The sequence below is a fragment of the Trichomycterus rosablanca genome, chromosome 25 (assembly GCF_030014385.1).
Source record: "Trichomycterus rosablanca isolate fTriRos1 chromosome 25, fTriRos1.hap1, whole genome shotgun sequence".
NCBI classification, from domain to species: domain Eukaryota; kingdom Metazoa; phylum Chordata; class Actinopteri; order Siluriformes; family Trichomycteridae; genus Trichomycterus; species Trichomycterus rosablanca.
Window position 1 is genome coordinate 17,982,693 of NC_086012.1, and position 19,810 is coordinate 18,002,502.

At 43.0% G+C, this 19,810-nt stretch overlaps 1 long non-coding RNA gene across 3 annotated transcripts in view; it reads left to right on the forward strand.

The window, feature by feature from the left end:
- The window catches only part of LOC134302447 (uncharacterized), a 29,826-nt gene extending 10,028 nt beyond the window's left edge, over positions 1 to 19,798 (forward strand). For 2 of the 3 annotated variants that reach the window (XR_010007532.1, XR_010007533.1), the window contains 2 exons: positions 18,640 to 18,908; positions 19,001 to 19,798. This is a non-coding gene — a long non-coding RNA (uncharacterized LOC134302447). The remainder of the gene's footprint in view (positions 1 to 18,639; positions 18,909 to 19,000) is intronic. The other variant, XR_010007534.1, reaches the window with a different exon arrangement.
- The last annotated feature ends 12 nt before the right edge of the window (positions 19,799 to 19,810 follow it).

The window sequence follows — 19,810 nt, forward strand, 5'->3', positions numbered from 1 at the left end:
AACTACTCTAATTAATGCGGTTTCGGTACTATGGTTGGGTCTAAATCCTGATTGAAATTTTTCATGAATACAATTTTCATTCAAATAAGAACATAACTGTTTGAAAACTACTTTTTCTAATATCTTAGAGACAAAAGGAAGGTTTGAAATTGGCCTATAATTAGCTAGTACATGTGGATCAAGATTAGGTTTTTTAATCAGGGGTTTAATAACAGCACTTTTAAACAATTTAGGTACATATCCAAGGCTAAGGGATGCATTGATTAATGTAAGCAGGGGCTCTACAATAGCTGGGAGTAAATCTTTAAGTAAACGAGTTGGAACAGGATCGAGTATACACGATGATGACTTCGATGATTTAATCAACACAGTTAGTTCATTTTGGGAGATTGGATTAAAGGAATTTAGTTGGATTAACTCGTTACTATTATCACCAATGCTGCTCGGAGTGAGTCCATACTTAACATTGGCAAGTGACACACTCTGACTCTGAAGTCGTATTTTTTCTATCTTGTCATTAAAGAATTTTAAAAAATCATCGCTGGTACAGTCAGGCGGTATATTAGATTCAGTTTCATTAACGTTTTTAGTTAATTTGGACACTGTCTCAAAAAGGAATCTGGGATTGTTTTTATTTTTCTCTATTAGGGACGAATAATATAAAGATTTAGCTTTTATAAGTGCATGTTTATACTCAGTTAGAGCATCTTTCCAAGCAATCTTATACACTTCCAGTGTAGTGTGACGCCACTTGCGTTCTAATTTCCGTGCTGCTTGTTTAAGTGCGCATGTGTGGTCATTGTACCAAGGAGCAAGTTTTTTCTCCCTAATCAGTTTAGTTTTGAGTGGGGCTACGTTATCTAAGGTTGTGCGCAGTACGGTCTCTAGGTTTTGAGTTGCCTGATCTAGTTCTTTAGGTTCTGATGCTGGTATATTTGGTAATTCTGGTAGGCAGTTTATGAACGCTGCTGCAGTTGCAGATGTAATAGTGCGCTTATATTTAAAACGATGCGGTTGCTGTATATTATTGGACAGGGACACTTCATAAATTAGTAGAGAGTGATCAGAGATTAAGTCATTCTGTGGTACAATTTCCAGGTTGTCTATGTTTATACCATAAGTAAGTATTAAATCTAAGGTATGTTTACAGCGGTGAGTGGGTCCTGTTACATTTTGGGTGATGCCTAAGGATTCTAAAATAGAATCAAACGCAGTTTTGAGTGGATTACATTTATCCTCATAATGGATATTAAAGTCACCAACAATTAAAGCTTTCTTAGTTGATAAAACTAATTTAGAAAGAAAATCGGCAAATTCGTTAAGAAATTCTGAGTAAGGACCAGGGGGTCGATAAACAGTAACCAGCTTAAACATACTAGTTTTATCAGATGAACATTTATTGGTTATGTCAGAGATAAGAACTTCAAACGAGTTTGTTATGGGAGTTGATTTTACAGTGAGACCTATGTCTTTATCATAAATTGCGGCTATTCCTCCACCACGACCGCTAAGACGTGACTTATGTTCATAACTGTAACCCGGAGGAGATGCTTCATTTAAACCTAGATACTCATCAGGTCTAGCCCAGGTCTCAGTTAAACAAAGTGCACTAAGACTATTATCTGTAATTATTTCATTTACAATTACTGTTTTGCATGCAAGTGACCTGATGTTTAGAAGTCCTAACTTTAGTTTAGCTTTACTATGGTTTTCATGATGCTCATTTAGATTAATTTTAATTAAGTTATTATGACATACTTTTTGATTTTGTTTTGGCTTACACCTGCCACGGTAAACAGACACAGTCTCAATGGTTTGTGACCTAAGGATTCCGGGTGACGTCCGATGGCGACTCGCAGACAGTCGGTTAGGCCTGTTAGTCTGCTGCCTGGTCTTGGCTCTGGATAGTCATTTAACACTATCTGCCGCTACACTAACGCGGTGGTAAAGCCTGTCACCTATGCTGCAAGAAATGCGAGCAGCACCCTCCCACGTGGGGTGGACACCATCCCGCTTCAAAAGACCAGGCCTTCCCTCAAAGGTGGACCAGTTATCTACAAAATCAATGCAGTTTTCTGAGCACCATTTAGACATCCAGCGGTTCAGCAACAACAACCTGCTGTAGGTTTCGCCACTGGGTCGAATACATCGTGTCAAATCTCAGCTCTGCCTTCCGACTGGGCTGGGTCGGCATGAGCAACGATTGGCTGTTGTTCATGGGGTAAAAAGTCGGATCGTAGGTACTCATAACTGGTGCGACTGCGGCCCCTGCTGGCTGACTGATGGCGCCTGCACAGGACTGAGGAATAATGTTGACGGGGATGTGGCCCTCCGTACACAATTCCCGTCGGTGTATGAACTCGACTCGTGCAGGTGAAAAATGCAGCCTGTACTGACTGTACGTGCCGGAGGGGGCGCATGTCAGTTGAGAGGTGAGAGGCGTCCTCAGTCAGCGGTGAAGGGTCGAATAAGTATAGCGGAGCAATCAGGGTAACTGGACACGACTAGATTAGGGGGGAGAAAAATTGGGGGAAAAAGTCATTTGTATGGCTGACGTTGGTCAAGAAAACCTTAGTTGATGTTCCTAAATTCATGATTCTGGCAGCACAGAAGGGGCGTCTCAATACTTTTGTCCATACAGTGAACGTCACAGGGTTTTGTTGCTATTTAAATGAACTTTGGATTTTCAAGCCCATTTTTTCTCTGGTTCTCTGGTGTTTAGGCTATAAATCTTTATTACAGGATCTACTGCATGTTATAAGCAAACAATAAAATTGCATTTTATTGTATTTGTAAATGAAGACTGAATGAAACGCTGACGCTGAGCTCATCGTGACAAGAGTTTGACGTGGGTCTATATTTATGATTTATAAACACACGTCCACGCCCGTTTCTCATCGATCATCATAATTCTGATGTAATATGTGCAGGTTTAGGACAACGTTCATATTTGCAGCCCTGTATTTAATAAAAAAGGTGCAGAAACACCCACAATTAACCCATTAATAACCATAAACGTCCTGCAAGCAGCTCTCACACACTCATATAACCTCAAGATTAATGAGGACATGTGATCATAGTCGAGAAAGAGAAATATTTGTATAACTGAACTAATGTGAGTGTAAATTTAGCTTTAATATGATGTTAAATTATTAAATAAACACTATTGAAAAGTCACGTTTTATTTAACTCCGTCACTTCATTTTCAATAAAATTCTTCACATTTATTTGATTTTTTAAGACCTATTCAATCAAGTGATTATAATTAAACTGAAAAGAAAAATTAGTTTGGATTAAATGTGAAATTTGCTTTGCTGAAATTTTCACATAAAGATGGGCCAGGGTTCGATTCCCTGGCCGGGTGTACAGGGTCCTTTCTGTGAGGAGTTTGCATGTTCTCCATGAGTTTGAGTATAAAGTACAGTATGTGGACACCTGACCATGAGCTTGTTGGACATCCCATTTTCATTAAAATGGACGTACTCTCTCCTCCCTTTTGTCGCTATAACAGCCTCTGCATTTTTGTAAGGGCTTTTAACAAGATTTTGGAGTCTGTCTGTGGGAATCATTGCCTAAAAGACCATTTCATGTGATGTAGTTTGGAAAACAAACATTATGGCTGCAGTGATTTACCAGTAGTGATGTTAGACAGTTTAGTCTTATTACCCTGATCTGAATTCAGCTTAGAATATCCAGTGAAAATGTTAGCACACAACACAGGACCAGTTTCATTAATCCGCCCGTCGCTCTGACCTCGGCCTCTTTGATGTCGACCCTCTAAACTGCTTTTAAGCTCAGTGTGTGTTACTGATGAATATTTTAAAATGAGAACGTCTTCAAATTCGGGAACAATAAGATAAAAACTTCTGCCCTCCATCAGAAGCTGTGTTCTTCACATTCTTGGCAAGGTTCTTCCCAAGATTTAGAAGGCATCTATGAGGATTTGTGCCAATTCAGTCTAAGAAGCTTTTGTGAGCTCAGACACCGATGTTAGAAGTGACTTTCAGGCTCTCGGTTTGCATTCTAGTTCATCCTAAAGTGTTCGTTAAGGTTGAATTTAGGGCTTAGTGCAGCCCACTAGAGTTACTGTATTCCAAACTCATAAAACTTCATTTTTAAGGGCGTCGTCACTTTGCTAGAACTAAAAAGGTCTGTTCATACAATCTATAATCTTTTTAGATTCTTTCCAAATGAAACCTGCACAGGGTTTATAAAAACATAAAACTGTGCCCTGCATGGTTATGAAGATAAAAAAGTACGAATTTTAATCAGATCGGATCTGTTCATACAGCATGATGATACAGCAGCAAAGTTGCTTCAATTTCACCTAGGTGTGGAATTTACACTTTCCACTGCTGTTTGTAGAAATGTCTTCAGTCTAATTCATTACCGGTTACTCCACTATTCCAAACTCAAGGCAGTCGGCTATATTTAAACACCCTGTGATGGCTTAGCACGCTAGCCCACCAGTGCTGAGATTTTAAACTGCAACTTCGAAACCTAGTTCTGCTATGAGCCAGCCGGACCGTCCGCGGGAGGCCAGACCAGAGGAATTCCTCATTACTGCTGCAATTGTGGCCTCCGCTGGCTGGTCAAGGCAATTCACAGAGACAGTGAATAATGGAGAGCAGTGCGTTACTCTCCGTACACGATACTGATCCCTTTGTGAACTCACAGCAGGCAGGTGAAAAGAAGCGGTTGGTTACTGCACACGTGTCTGAGAGAGCATGTGTTAGGTATGGCCCTCCTCGGTCAGGGTTGAGGAGATACAGCTAGGGAATTGGATATGACTAGATTGAGCGAAAAAGGGTAAAATGAAAAAAACCAAATATAAATACACACTGTAAAAGTACAAAACTGGGTAAAACTGTGAGCACTAGAGTAGCATAGAGATCTACCACACTAGCCCGGGTGCTATCGGCCTGGCCAGGCGTCCTACAGACGCAAGCGGCTGTGTATAAGGGAGGGAGATAGACGAGGTTTCAACACCACAAACAGATTCTTCAGAATAACTCCATATTCTGACACGTGGATGGTCAGGCGTCCACAAACTTTCAGTACTAACCTTGATCTAGGAAGTCCATCTGAGCTTCCATTTAGGGCAGTTGTAGCCTAGTGGTTAAGGTACCGGACTAGTAATCAAAAGGTCACTGGTTCAAGCCCCACCACTGCCAGGTTGGGCCCTTGAGCAAGGCCCTTAACCCTTAATTGCTCAGACTCTATATAGTCAAACTAGTGTAAGTCTCTTTGGATAAAAGTGTCCACTAAATGCAGTAAATGTAAATTTAAATTGTTTAAGCTTTGACACAAAAGTTATTGAACTGTCGGCCACTCGGTGCGATCAGCCTGTTTTTGCTCAGCGCCAAAGGTTAAAGGTTAAAGACTCAGTTCCAGCACAAACACAGATAAACAAACATCATGTCCACGCAGTCGCCATGTAGCTAATAAACACTTTACAAAAGAGTCCGGACCACGTCCTGGTCCTCAGTCATCAGCTTCTGATTCTTAAATTCATCTGTTTCAGCCACAACACCTGCTAACAGGTGTAATAAACCAATTATATACTTTACAGCAACAGTTTGGGGAAGGCTCTTTTCTGTTCTGGCACAAAGCAAGACATGAAGACATGAAAAAGACTCGATTTGAAGGAACTTCCCGACCTCAGCCCTACTGAACAGCTTTGGAATGAACCGGAACATCAGCTGAGGCTTTCTCGACCAACGTCAGTGCCCAGCCACACGACATAATGGATACAAATCCAAATCACATAGTCCAAAGTCTTGTAAGACGAGTGGCTGTTGTAGTGAATAAAAGGATCCTATAGACGTCGCCCTGTTTTAATACAGTTTGTTTTTAAACAGGATGTCCAGCAAGCTCACGGTCAGGCGTCCTTATACTTTAGGTGTAAATGAGATTAAGAATTAAAGGGAAGCCTTTTCAGGCGCGTGTTTATTTGCTCTACTCAACAATGTTGACGTGTTTCGTCATTAACCTGTAGCTCAGTACTTGTAGTTTAGTTTGATCCCTGTCAGGAATGAAAAGCCTCACTCGTAATAACACCTCGCTAATCCTCGCCACTCCTTCAGTTCAGCGATACGCCGTTAAGCCCTGGATTTCCAAAGCCCCACGTGAGCTTCTTTCACCTGCACAACTTGGCTGTAAACTAGCTGTATTTAATGACACAGAGAAGTCAGCAGCTGTAGTCAAACACCAATGAGGAGTTAAAGACTATCTTACTACGCAAATGATATTGAAGTCAAGTCAGTACAATGGACATTGTCTCAAAGCAGCTTTACAGAATCCAGGACCGACAGACCAAAAAACCCCTGTTGAGCAAACCGAGGGCGACAGTGGCAGGAAACACTCCCTTAAAATTACAGGAAGGAACCCCGAGAGGAACCAGACTCAGTAGGGACCTTCGTTGTCCTCGAGTGGCCTGAAGAACCATTTAAGTATCATTAAGAATTAAACGTACACAAACCACTCTCTCACTTTCTTAACTGCTTATCCAATCAGGGGTGAGGGGTGCTGGAGCCTATTCCGGCTTTTCAATGGGCGCAAGGCACACAGTAACACCCTGGACGGGGTGCCAGTCATTCACCTATAGGGCAATTCAGTGTCTCCAATTAACCTGACTGCATGTTTTTGGACTGTGGGAGGAAACCGGAGCTTCCGGAGGAAACCCACGCAGACACGGGGAGAACTTGCAAACTCCACACAGAAAGGACCCGGACCGCCCCGCCTGGGGATCTTGCCGTGAGGTGACAGTGCCACCCACCGAGCCATCGTGCCGCCCTTACACAAATCATACATGAACAAAATTAAATTAAACTAAAAATGTATCATAATTAAGCTGCTGTAGAAGGATTTTTGTCCAATCAGATTCTCAGAAAATTCCACTAAACACCATGGACTGTTTGCCAGTCCATTACACACACACACACACACACACACACACACACACACTGTAATTGTTTTTTGGTCTTGTGGGAGGAAACCAGAGCACCCAGAGGAACATCCAAACATCACACAGAAAGGACTCTGGGGAATGGGAATTAGTGCTACCCACTGCGCCACTGTGCCGCCCCACTTACAAACAATAGGAACCAGTTCTCCTGACAGGGACGTTTAAAGTGTTTTACATTGATATGCAGGTTCTGTTTAATGGTTTGTTTGATTGTTTGTAGGTTTAACGTTATAATAATATAATAATAATAAAATTTTATTTGAAATGCGCCTTTCATGGCACCCAAGGGCACTGTACAATAAAAATAAAGAACAACACAAATAAGAATGCACATTTACAAACGTGGAACCACAATACATGTGGCACAGTTCTGGGTCACTCAAAAGCCAGATGGAAGAGATGTTTACACTCAGGGCAGGAGGGTTCATCAGATTTGAAGGTTAATCAGTTCATGTCCGTGTGCGGTGTGGATCATTAAACGTGTGTTTTGAGTCGTGTTTGGTTCTCTGCATGTTCATGTTGAAGGTCTCAGTCATTTTCAGCAGGCGTGTTGAGTTTGTTCATATCCGGAACTTTCGGTTAGAATGTGTTAGATGAACAGTGTACAGTAGCATGTCTCACACGTCAGTAAGCACGAGTGGTTTGATCTGCTCAGTTTTGTGGTCTGATCATGGTATGGGTTTATTTTTAGTGTACATTGTGATCTATGTCTGCATCCGCCGAGCAGAGCTCGTGTTCGGTCCGTTGTGGGTCTGTCAGCTTTTTAATTTCCTCCTGAACAGATCTGTCGAACAGCATGAGCGATCCTACAGTCTCACTTTATCATCCCAGAGTCTCTTACTGAATTAATCATAAACACTAATCGATTATTAAAAGTCGTTTTCTGCTTCTGAGGTCAAAGTCTGAACATTTGCTTATCAAAGAGACGCCCAAAATCGAGTCTGAATTAAAACGAGAGCTTCGCACACAATGTGTCTAAGTATAAATGAAACTGTTTTTATTTATTGGTGTGTATTTTTATTTAACAATCACTGGTTATATTTTGTTAATGTGAGCCCAGAACGGTACAGTAGGTTAATTTTTCATTTCATTTTATTTCTCTTAATCAGTGACATTTATTACAGTCGCTGTTTTACCAAAGTTCAATTCTACAATAAAAAAAAGCTCATAATCTCTAAAGTGTGTGTGTGTGTGTGTGTGTGTGGACCTTTTTTCCTAGTACTGCCGGTATCATTACTTCAGGCCTCATAATCCACCTACCGGAAGCTTCTTACTCTTTGAATACTCCAACCATTCCTGCTCAAAGGGGTTGGGTTAAGAAATCATCATCAGTATCCTTCAGTAAAAGAGGGAGGGGCGCTCGGTTGGCGCAGTTAAAAAGTATGCCAGCCCACTTCCGCTGAGATCTGGAGATCCAAGAGATCTGTGCGCTCTCAGTGCAGATTCCAAGTCTGGATGGAAATAGGAGGGTTCCCAGGTGGGAGCACACCAGCGCTGAGATTCTGAGATTCTCTGTGTTGCCACCGGTCTACTGGGTGCCATCTAGGGGGCATAATTGGCAGTGCCTGCAGCAGACACGTCTCTGCTAGGGCGGGATGACCGGACTATGTGGGTGGGGTCTGCAAACGCTGATTGGCAGATAGAGAGGCATCTGTGCAGAGTGCATGGGTGAAAAGGGTTCCACTAAGGGCTGCACCTCACGTGGGCGGCACCGATCCTCACAGAAAAAACGGCCTGCGTTCATGCAAGTACATTTTATTTCCTGGTCAGGGTCGCAGCAGGACCGGTTCCACTGGGAAATACTAAGCACAAGGCTTCGACCCCCCTCGGACATCGATCATGTGTGTGTAGCCTAGCAGTAAAGGTACTGGACTAGGTGGTTCAAGCCCCACCACTGCCAGGTTGCCACTGTTGGACCCTTGAGCAAGGCCCTTAGACAGTATACTGTCACAATATTGTAAGTCGCTGTGGATAAAAGCATCTGCTAAATGCCGAAAATGTAAATGAGTGTGTGTGTGTGTGTGTGTGTGTGTGTGTGGATCACTGCTAAGATTCAAACCCGGATCTCGGTGGTTGTGGGCTTGAGCGATAAACTGCTGCAACACCCGAGCGCCTGTGCAAACCATGATTCAGCGTGATTACTGCAGCCTGCTACTTTTCACTTAAGAAAACACGTCTCAGCGGGTACCGCTGTCGTCTCGCACAGAAGGACATGGGTTCGATTCCCTGGCCGGGCAGCCAGGGTGCTTTCTGTGTGGAGAGTTCATGTTCTCCCTGTGTACGTGTGGGTTTCCTCACAGGGGCGGCACGGTGGCTCGGTGGGTAGCACTGTCACCTCACAGCAAGAAGGTCCTGGGTTCGATTCCCAGGTGTGGCGGTCCGGGTCCTTTCTGTGTGGAGTTTGCATGTTCTCCCCGTGTCTGTGTGGGTTTCCTCCAGGAGCGCAGTACAAAGACGTGCAAGTGAGGTGAAATGGAGACACAAAATTGTCCATGAAGTCCAAAGACCACCGTGACCCTGACCAGGGTAAAGCTGTGGTAAAACAGACAATGAATGAATAAATATATATGAATAATAAGGGAAGTTGTAGCCTAGTGGTTAAGATACTGGACTAGCAATCAAAAGGTTGCTGGTTCAAGCCTCACCACTGCCATGTTGTCAATGTTGGGCCCTTAAGCAAGGCCCTTAACCATCAATTGCTTAGACAGTATACTTTCACAGTACATATGTATACTGATGCCCCGGATCTCACAAGCTCAGCTGCACATGCTCAGAACACCTCCGTTCCTGGAGTCGAGCCTATTAGAAACATTCACACAGGGTTTTATTTCCTGTACGGCATCATTTTCCACAAACTGTTCTGCTGAGCTGCGTTTTCTCTTCATTCCTACGTGCTTCAGAAATTATAACATTTAAATAAATAAATAAATAAATAAAAAACCGAAATGAAACGCCAGCTTCAGCACTGCAGAACGAAGAGCAAAGAGCTTGAAACTGAAGAACAGGGCATCAGAGTGTTTGCTTGTTTACATGTTTACATAAATTAAAGACGCGTCTGTACTGCAACAGATTTAAAAATGTGTAGAAATTATGATCAATGTGTAAAACTAATAGCAGGACGTGATTTATTTAAAGCAGAGCCTGGAAGCCCCTGCGGTGTCGGCCTGGCAATGCCTCCGTCTCCGGCTCAGACACGACGGAACAAGTTGGCTTGCCTGGTTCAGCTGAGTTTGCAATGTGTGTGTGTGTGTGTGTGTGTGAGCATTTTTTCCACCGGGGAATGGCTCCTTCATTACTGGCCAGATTATGAGTGAGCATTCGATAGACATTAGCCAGCCAGAAAAGTTCCACATGGCTCTCTACTGCACTCCCTAGACTTATTTTACCTTTATGAACGTTTCAAATGAACAAATGAGCAAATAGTTTCCAGAAATCTGACACAAATCCTCCAAAAAAGGTGTGTGTGTGTGGGGGGGGGGTTCTACTTATATATATAGGAGAAATGTAAACTAGAAGTGACGATCCTCGAGAATCCTGTTAGATAGACGTTAATATGCTGATATATTGGAATAAGACAGAACCCTTTAAGAAATAGTGAATCCTTTATGTGCTGAGCTGCTGGTTAAACCTCTTTCCAACCTCCCCGCCCCACCACACCACACCCGTTCACTTGCCTGCTTGAATATCAGATTACGATTTTGCCCGGTGGCGCAGAAATTCCCGAGCTCCGATCTAAAAGAGCCTACTTACTTACATAACGTACGCGACATCAGCGCGGTGTACCATCCCAACCCCAAAACAAACGTCCTAAATGAGTCGAAATATAAAAGCCAGTCATTTCCAGTGCGACTCGTCAAGCTGTGCAAACACGCCAAGCGAAGGTTAACCTAGCCCTCATGTGTACGCCGTAGCACTAAATGTGAGCACCATAAACATAAAAAGTCTTCCCACGGCGCTCAGACTGCAAACGTTTTAGTCTAACATTCCATCATTTATGCACAGCGAAGGCCGTCCGCTTTTATATCCTCTTCAACAGCCGCCAGCACCGAGGCAGCGGCTCTGCTAGGAGCCATGACGCCGGAGAGTCGTACGCTCCTGATGAATAAGCTCATAAAGCTCCCGGGCGACCAGAGAGGCGTTAATTAACACAGATCTCCAGAGCGCTGCCAAAATCCCCCCCGCTTACACCGACCGCGCAGACTCAAGAGAAGGCCTGAGCCGCGTTTAGTAAGCTAAACAGTAGTGCCACAGGCTCACAATTAGCTGGAAAAGATATCTGGTGTCCTTTTTGGGCTAAAAACCTAAAGTCAAAAGTATTCGGACACCTAACATGAGCTTTTTCAAAAACAAACGATATTAAAACTGGGACAGTTGTGGTCTAGTGGTTAAGGTACTGGACTGGTTGCTGGTTCAAGCCCCACCACTGCCAGGTTGCCACTGTTGGGCTCTTGAGCAAGGCCCTTAACCCTTAATTGCTTAGACAGTATACTGTCACAGTACTGTAAGTCGCTTTGGATAAAAGCGTCTCCTAAATGCTGAAAATGTAAATGTAAAAACAGCCGCTCTTAGCGCCCAGGTGGATATTCCTCTAGCACACCAGCAAAGAGTTTCTGAACTCCTCGGTTCGAAACTCAGTGTTGCCACCGGTCGGCGGGGCACCATGTGGCGGGCATAATTGGTAGATACTAACTGGCCACCGTATCTGCAGGGTGGGGGCCGGACTATGTGTGGGTGGGTGTTTCTTCATACGCTGTGTAAGGACCCTGATTGGCGGAAGAGACGCCTGTGCAGAATGCAGGGGCGAGAAGTGGAGGGCTGTACACGTGTCGGAAGAGGCGTGTACAGCGACGGGCTCTCCTCGGATGCAATCTGGTATCTCTCAGCAGCAGAAAACAAAATTGAGTGCACTTAATCGGGAGGAGACAAGACTTTGAAGTTTGTCTGTGGGAATTTGTGCCCATTCAGTGAAAAGATGATAGCATTTATATGGCTGATGTTCCGCTTCCGGTTAAGATGCGTTAAGTGATTGTATTTCATAATCATGTGGCTGTGATTGAGACGAAGTGTAAAAAAATAACACAACAGGTCCAGGAACACCATCAGCATCGATGAGGGCGGGGTGTTGGCGGGTGGATTGGGGCGGGCGGTTGGCCAAAGCCCTGCGATGGATTGGTGCCCTGTCCAGAATCTTCCTGCGGCCAGGAACCTGACCAGGATAAAGCGCTAGATAAAATTGGAATAAAATAAAAACAGTACCATGCAGGTCAAAAAGGGCAAGGGTAGCTTAGCACTTAAGGTACTGGACTAGTAATCAGAAGGTTGCCGGTTCAAGCCCCACCACCGCCAAGTTGCCACTGTTGGGTCCCTCAGCTGCGCAAGTTGTATTCAGTCGTAGTTGTAAGTCACTTTGGATAAAAGCGTCTGGTAAATTTAAAATGTAAAATGAAGTACAGATCTTTGCTCTCTACTTTGATTAAAAATTTTCTTAATGTGTGATTTTGTTTTGGAATTGGGTTTGTACAAAGTAAATCTGTGTTTTGGATAGAAAAAAGAACTCCCGCGTGCACCATAATGACCATCTAACCCTAAAAGCCGTATCACCTCAACCACAAGGTGAAACCATTCAGATCTGTGATTTTAAGGTTTACACTAACAGCACTAATACGGTTCAGAATGTAAACAGATCAGTGACAGCGAGTGCTAAAAACACGCCACACAATAACCTCATCAAATTTCTCAAATCTTTTCACTCAGTAGGACACAACAGGGCCAGAGACGGGGCAGTAATATAAAACCAAACCTGGGAACACGGGAGCTGGTGCTATTTTCACCCGAGCGTCTCACACCGAGACAATTATTAACCCGGCTGAGCTTTAACAATCCTAAAACGTCCCTGCTCAGAGTGAATAATTAATCTAACCATTACACCTCAATCCTTCCTGTGAAATGTTTATACGTTCCTCAGAAAGACAGGATTTTACCGCACGTCATTTCATATCGTCTTTAGGGTTTTTATATCTGATATTACATACACACGTTTGCGGTACAGTAAAATGCTCGCTCTGTGTATCCAGGCTTGTTTGGACTCTGGGGTCAGAGCTCAGGGTCAGTCATTGTACAGCCTGGAGCCAAATAGGTGAAGGACCTTGGCTAAGGGCCCAAACCTACAATCTTCCAACTGACAGCCTAAAGCTCGACCCACTAGGCTACAATGTCAGTGAGAGAGTGACACAGGAAGCCACCTTCATTTTTTTAAACTATAGCTCATGTATATTCAGGTGACAAATTAATGAACTCAAACGTACACTTAAGTTTATGACATTTGGCAGGCGGGTACACATACCAGACCTGGCACAGTTTTTACACCGGACACAACCCTCATGTTTCTATCCCGGTTTGGGACCTGCATTGAGAGCGCACCGACAAGTCAAGTGCACTAAACCGCCCCCATGCAGTGACCTGATCGGCCGACAGCACGGCTGAGATATGAACCCTGGATCCCAGATCTCAGCAGTTGTAACGCCCACAATCCCTAGTGTTAGTGTTATATACAGTATATACACACACACACACCGATCAGGCATAACATTAAGACCACTTTCCTAATATTGTGTGGGTCCCCCTTTTGCAGCATACACAACAAACTGTGATGCTCTGTGTATTCTGACACCGAGCCAGCATGAACTTCTTCAGCAGTTTGAGCTACAGGAGCTCGTCTGTTGGATCGGACCACACGGGTCAGCCTTCGCTCCCCACGTGCCACTGTTCCTTCCTTGAACTACTTTTGATAGATACTGACCACTGCAGACCGGTCGTCTAGCCATCACAATCTAACCCTCGTCAAACCCAGCACTAACAGGTGCCGTGATGAAGAGATAATCAGTGTTATTCACTTCACCTGTCAGTGCTCAGAATGTTATGCCTGCTCTGTGTATATTGTCTTTTTTGCTTATATTTTTTGATAAAAATCTCCCCCGGTGCTAAAACCCACTTTTAGTCAGTGATATCAGCGCGTGTACAGACGATCCGAGAAACATTTCTATGCTATTACAAACACGAGGCCTATGAATGACACCAGATTAATTACGTAGCTTAACTGTAACATAACGAGGTCTTTTTTTCCCTCAGTATGGGGGAAAGGCTCATGACAAGGTTTTGTAAAACCAGCTACAATCGGACATTGTGTGCTGTAGGAGCCTTTTATATTCCCAAAGGATCATCTGACCAGTACATGTGATCCTCTGAGCCGCTTACATTGCCCCGCCCGGAGAGACGTGAAGATCAGGACCACTAACTATGAACTAGTGAAGTAAAAAAAGCAAAGTTAAACACATGATAATGCAAAGTTACGCATGATTATGGAACTGTGTGCACGATTCTGAAAGCTTGAAGCTCACGTATTAACAACGTGACTCCAAACTGCTAAACTCAAAGCACAATTTTATTAGTTTAGATCTCATTTTGAATCCCGTTCTGTAAACAAGACCTTTACACGTTAGGCGAGAAGGTGGATCAGCGGGAACGCAGAGGAAACGAATAAATATTTTTTTCTTTTCCTTGTTTGTATCTGCGCGCTGAGTTTCTTCATAATGTCGCTAAAATTTGTGCAGCATATAGTACTGGATAGCTATTTTGGGACCCTACACTTCACCAAACCAGAAAAAGTGAACATATCTGCACATACTTGCTGCCTCATGAAGCCAGAACATACGTGACGACTTTAGATGGGCGTGTTCGGATCACATCAGTGTTTTTATTTGACGCTGTGTGTAGTAGATGAGCGTATGATCGCGGTGTAGATTGTTTTGAGAGAACAGAACGAGAGATTTTACAAAGTTCGAGTTGTTTTTAGTTTGTTCAGTTTTAAGAAGTCGAGCCACAGGTCTTGAAAGCGTGTTGAAACGTCTGGTAGCGACATTTATAGCGGGAATAAGAACAAATAAAACGGCTTCCTTTGGGGAAAGTTGCTCTCACGGACGTTTCAGTTCCTCAAAGTACCTTTAAAAATTAGAAACGACCCAGTTAGTGCCAGTTCGGATGTTAGTGTCTCATATGTTGGGGTCCAGATGAGTGTAGACGAGGACCAAGTGGGTTGGGCAATAATAAAATACATACGGTTTATGTAAAATACCACAATCCTTTTTGGTTTTAAGCTGTTGTATTTATACAAGCGTCCTGGGTTCGATCCCCAGGTCCGGGTCCGGGGAGTTTGTATGTTCTCCCCGTGTCTGCGTGGGTTTCCTCCGGTTTCCTCCCACAGTCCAAAAACATGCAGTCAGGTTAATTGGAGATACTAAATTGTCCATGACTGTGTTTGATAGAACCTCGTGAACTGATGAATCTTGTGTAATGAGTAACTACCGTTCCTGTCATGAATGTAACCAAAGTGTAAAACGTTAAAACGTTTAATGACGTTAAAATCCTAATAAACAAACAAACATTTATACAAGCGGTGCTCATGTGGTGCAGCGGTAAATTACACTAACCTTTCAAAGCTGAGATCCAGGGTTCGAATCCCCAGCGGTGCTATCAGCCGGTCAGCGTTCACACACAGACATGATTGGCTATGTCTGAGGGTGGCTGTGGACCTGCAATAGATTGGCGTCCTGTCCTACAGTGTGCCCAGTGATTCCATGGAAACCGGACCCACTGCGACCCCAACCAGGATAAAGCGATAGCGAATATGTTATTGCTAAAAAAGAAACAGAACAGATTTAAACACAGATGGAATGAAAAATGCTCACACTGGCACCACTGGGGCACAGCTGGTAGTGTGGTCCTCGGGACCAGGGTTCGATCCTTGCCCCGGGTCACTGTCTGTGAGATTTTGTAGGTTCTCCCTGTGCTCACATGGATTTTCTCCAGGTTCTGTGGTTTCCTAATAAAATCTTTAATCTCCTGCACATCAGCATCAGTGTGTCATTAGTATGTGGACGCTGAACCGGCTTTACAAGGTTTATTTAGAGGAAAGAACCAGACAGACTAAGGGAATTGTCTCTTTTGTTGAAGCTGAACTTGCAGGGCGTGGCCGTCAAAGCTGAGATGCAAGCCTACGACGGCCATCGTAGCAGGAACCCTGTCCATAATATTTCAGTTTAATTTCTGAAATTGAGTCTATACAGAGAAATCGAATACAGGGATCGTGATACGCCATCGTAATGATCAGGCATTGATTCCAGAGGGTTTACAAACTTTATTCTTTAAACTAAAGCTATTTTGTTGATTTTATAATAAACATCTCAACATTTCACTTATTAAAAGACAAAAAAACAACAAAAGTTTAAATTATTATTAAAATTTCAAGTTCCATATCTCTGTTTACGTCACACAACCGTAATTCTTTAAGCCCAGAGTAGAGGCTCAGTAAAACTCCTATGTGCCTTTAAAAGGTAAAAACCCGCTATATTTCTGGACAGGAGCGAGAATTGTTCTGTCATCGTGGCATCAGGCCCGGGCAGATGCTGGCAGGAGGCTCGGAAAGAAAAGCTAACAAAGGCCTTCAGTCGGAGCCGAGGCATTTCTGTCAGCAGACGTCGATATGAGCCGCTAACATCAGCTTTACATAAGAGAAGAACCGACCCGCCCCGAGGTCCACCCACAATGTGCTTTATACGGCCAAAAGTATTCGGACACCTGATCATGAGCTTGTAGTCAAAAACAAACCGTATTAAAATAAAGTGATGTGTGTGATCAACAGTCGGTCTTCTGAGAAGCTTGTACAAAACCTTAAAGTATGTCTGTTCTTGGGAATTTGTGCCCGTTTAGTCAAAAGAGCCAGTAATATTGGTCAAGACTCAGTTGATGTTCTAGTTCATTCCAGAGCTGTTAATGAGACTGGGGTCAGCGCTCTGTGATGGTCACTGGAGTTTCTTTAAACCGAGCTTTTCTTCATGTTCAAGGTCACAACCATGCTGGAACTGTTCCTGAACATCAGAAGCATATCATTTCCCTGGTTTAGCAACTATTGTGGCTGAAACACATAAATTCCAAAATTAGAAGCCGGTGTCCAAATACTTTTGTCCATACAGTGAAGCGATAGTCGTTTGGTTTTCCCCTTGACGAGGAAGACGTGGTGTGTGTAACCCTAACCTGAAGGGCGTTTGGCATGTGAGGCACGTAAACACAATGCAGACTCGCACCGCTGACCCGGGTCACCTTCACTCAGAATGACCTAAAGAGCAGCAGGTTTAACATGAACTCAATGTCAGTGTCAGATTCACTGATGTTAGATTCACTGTACACAGATCATTATCAGACCCGAGAGGAACGGGGGCAAAGGAAAGTTACGAAATCTGCTGTAAACTTTACCTGCTACCTTCTACCTGCTCTCATACAAGTTACTCCATGAGTGTCCAGCATGTCTAAGTCTAAAGTCTGAATTATTTCTGTAACTGGTCCTTTTCTGTAACTAAACGATTGAAACACAAGAAAGCTCACAAATTCAGCATACATTTAGTGTGAGTTTTCTAAAAATATCAGTCAAGCTATACATACACCCGTCCTGATGTCTAATAATTATAGTTCCCATACATACACACGTCCTGATGTCTAATAATTATAGTTCCCATACACACCCCTATCCTAAAATTTCATTGTAGAGTCCTAATATTTAGAGTTCTTATATTTATATAGTTATAATATTTAGCTAAAGTGCTAATATTTTATTATAATCCCAATATTTAATTACAGAGTCCCAATATTTCATTATAGAGTCCCAATATTTTATTATAGAATCCTAATATTTAATTATAAAGTCCCAATTCTTTAGAAAAGGTCTCATTGCCCTTTTGATCTTGATCTGCCACTTTTTTATTTGAACACAGAACGAAAAGTTCTGTTTTTGTTTAATCCAACTAGATGTAATTTTATGTACATGAGGTGTAGAAACAGTGGATTTCGGTGTAGTTTATTGTTCGCTGTGTAACTGTTGTTCCTGCTGTTTTTGTTTTACCTTCCTTAGTCTGAGAGCATAAAACACTTTAAACGTTTATTTGAAGGTAACGTTTATACTTTTTAAAAATAGTTTTTGGGGCCCAATTAATTAATTATAAACACATCTTTGTATACACATTGTGTGAGTTGGAGAATGTACATGGAACCACTGTCTCCCTGCCAAGATCAACATTTGTTCAACATGAGACACACACACACACACACACACACACACACACACACACACACACACAGACACACACACAGACACACACACAGACACACACACAGACACACACACACGAAAAGCTGCTGAGACCTGAGTGGCGTGGTCCATTGTTACCTGTTATCAGGCTTTACATCACCGGGGGCTTAAAGGCGGCTGCTCGATAGACGCCTGATAATTAGCGCTGTAAAAAGTAAGAGTTTAAAGTATCATGAGACAGTTTTAAAAACGATTAATTTAGGTGTTCCTCAGGAGCTCATAAGCTTTTGCAGGAGTTGCAGTTTAGTATGATTACAATGTTTAAAATACATTTCATAAGACGTGTGTATGTGTGTGTCTGGCACTGCAGACAAAAGTTTAAGAGCCCCACCAGAGGAAACTCAGAAGTGCTGGCCAGTGCTGTGAGCTCTAACAATCATAAGATCCTTATTCACACCGTCACTATTGTTGTAGGTTTGAGAAAGTGTGAGATTATGAAAAACGATGCCCTCTTTTCTGCCCTCTCGTCTCGCAGAGTAGCCGACGGGCTTTACGGAATCAGTGCAGCGGCACGTAAAGGTAACCGAGTCCAGAGCCCAGACAAAGGCGTCAGACAAACAGGATAAACAGACGCGTTGAGACATCACCTCCATCATTCAGGTCCTGATCCACCGGGACTGAGCCTGTTCCCACACACCATTCATCAGCACCACATTTCAAAAGAGCCTCGTATTTAAAATAAACCCAAATAATCTCAATAAAACAACAACACTAACAACCATCTGACCGCACCGTCTGGACTCGGTGAGTATTCAGGTCTAAATGAAGCAGCACACACACTGTATGAACAAAAGTATTGGGACGCCCCGTCTAATTTTCGAATTTACATGTTTCAGCAAAAACAGGTGTAATAAATCAATTATACCAAGGAAATGATACATGATGCTTCCAACTTGGCAGCAAAAGTTTAGGGAAGGCCCTTTACTACAGTGGCCTGCACAGAATCTCAGCAGAGCTACTAAATGACCTGGCCAAGCGTCCACACAAACACTAACGAGCGATACTGGTCTGGGCATCTGCACCCAACACTGACGGGTGATGACAAGCGGCAGCAGATTCACAATTATACATTTCTTTATTATTATAAAATTGTTTATATTAAAGCTTTACAGGGAGATTTAATAAATATAATAGAACACCTATATTTGTCATATACTGTATACATACACACGTGTTCAAGTACAACGAAATTCTTTCTTCTCATATCCCAGCTTGTTTGGAAGTTGGGGTCAGAGCTCAGGATCGGATATCGTACGGTGCCTCTGGAGCCGAGAGGGTTAAGGGCCTTGCTCAAGGGCCCATCAGTGACCCAACCTTTCAACTGATAGTCCAAAGCTCTACCTACTAGGCTACCATTGTCCTTTATATGAGTGATCTTCAAAAAGTTCCCACACTCATATAGTTGATGATGATGTGAAAGCAGCGGCGCATCAGTAACTACGAGCTCAACCAAACACATTTTTGGCTGACGGCATTAACAAGTTGGTACGGCGCTGGAAAAATGCATCGGAAGGCGACGATGTAGAAAAGTGATGGAGTTCGTTTTAGAATTTCTAAATAAATAGAGTTAAAAACTCGTTTGTGTTGGATCTCTTTTATCCCTCATAAATTTTAAACATTAAACAATAAACCACTGCAAAAAAAAT